Source organism: Aplysia californica, unplaced genomic scaffold (assembly GCF_000002075.1).
Source record: "Aplysia californica isolate F4 #8 unplaced genomic scaffold, AplCal3.0 scaffold00756, whole genome shotgun sequence".
In the NCBI taxonomy this organism is placed as follows: domain Eukaryota; kingdom Metazoa; phylum Mollusca; class Gastropoda; order Aplysiida; family Aplysiidae; genus Aplysia; species Aplysia californica.
Genome location: NW_004798026.1, coordinates 229,630 through 231,263, shown reverse-complemented (window position 1 = coordinate 231,263; position 1,634 = coordinate 229,630). Strand labels below are relative to the sequence as shown.

Sequence of the window (1,634 nt, the reverse complement as noted above, 5' to 3'; positions counted from 1 at the left end):
GGGCTGTGTTTGTAGCTTATCTTTCCATACAAAACATTTCTGTAGTGACAAAGAATTTTGAAATGTCTCCACTTTTTGCCAGTAAAAACTTACAACTGCAACATTTTATTCTCCCCTTTTCTCACTAACTATAGTATGTACTTTGATGAGTTCTTTATGCTGCAGTGAGGTTCCAAAAAGTAACCATTGAAAAGACCAAATTATATACGAGAGACCTCAGAACACAGGAATAATCAACATAAGGAAGATCTTTAGATAAAGAGTTCTGAAAGCTTCTGAAAATTAGAACCACACAGCTAGGTAGGCCTACAAAGTCATATTGTCATATTCTGTGAAAAGCTTTCAAGCAATTTTGCAAGACACATGAATCAAGAGACTTTTTTTTTTCAAACTGTAATGAAACAATGGATGGGGGGAAAACAAATTAATGCTGAATGAAGAAACAAACAGAAACCATTCTATTTGGGAGTTCAAAAAATCTTAATGATGTGAATAGTAGCCAAATAGAAATAGAAAATATTAGTAGAGTAGAGCACACCTATAAAGAACTCTCTTGTACAGAACTGACGGAAATAAAGAACACATTTCGTTGCCCCCTTTTTTTCACTCTTTGTGTCAATTTTTCCCATGCTCTAGGGGACATGCAGAAGTGTGTCATGGATGTAGGAGAAAGGGGGAAGCAGCAAACACATATTTATAACTTCCTTTTTTCCTTCTCTTGGGAATAAATAAGTGACTGTACATGTATCTATATTAGAAAAAGAATGTTTCTGTGTGTGCCTTGACTGAAATAAAGAACTATTTTAACTGCCCGGGCTTGTTCTTTCCATCAGTGTTTCACTGTATATTCTTTTCCACCTTTTCCAGTAAGGCTACTTACCTTGATGTTTATTTAGATTCAGACACGCCAAGGAACAACCAAACAAATTATGTCACTTTGATCTTAGAAGAATCAGTAAGATAAGGCACCGTATTTCAACTGATGTTGCAAGCAAGCTCTCTGTCTCTCTTTTCTTATCAAAACGTGACAATGGCAATTCTGTTCTGTCAGGTTATTTCATGTGAGAGAATGAGGAAATTGCAAGTGGCCCAAAATAGCATAGCAATACTAGTACTGAAGAAAAAGATGACAGATCTTGCATCAAAAATGTTAAAAGCTCTGCACAGGCTTACAGCTGATTTAAGTATCCAATAGAAAGTTTGTACCATCTGTGAGAAATGTCATAACAATAATGCTCCTTCATATTTGTATGAACTTTAAACACCGTATGATTTATCTCGTCAGTTACGGTCATCCACAGATGCAGCAAACTTCAGAGCCCCAGGGTGAAATTAAAATGTTTTTTGTGAGAGAAGTTTGTAATTTTTTGGCCTGGAAATCTGGAACTCGTTGCCCCAGGACCTCAGAAAAAAGAATAAATCCTAATACCTTGAAGCGATTGCTCAAGACTCATATGTTTATTTCTTGGTTGTAGTGTGTCAGTAAGTGCTGACATGTTTTGTTTGTACTCCTGTCCTTACGTGTACATAATTAATGTCTGGTTGAGAAAGTTCTTCCTTGTGTGGAGGAACTGGTTTTCTTGTTATTGTGAATGGTTTATCTTTTGTGAATGAAGTACTACACTCAGTGATCA

General features: G+C 36.0%; 1 protein-coding gene across 1 annotated transcript in view; it reads right to left on the bottom strand.

Annotated features, from left to right (window-relative positions):
* LOC101861769 (dystrophin-like) overlaps positions 1-1,634 on the bottom strand; it is a 9,712-nt gene that overhangs the window by 5,737 nt on the left and 2,341 nt on the right. The gene's annotated exons all lie outside the window — the stretch shown is intronic.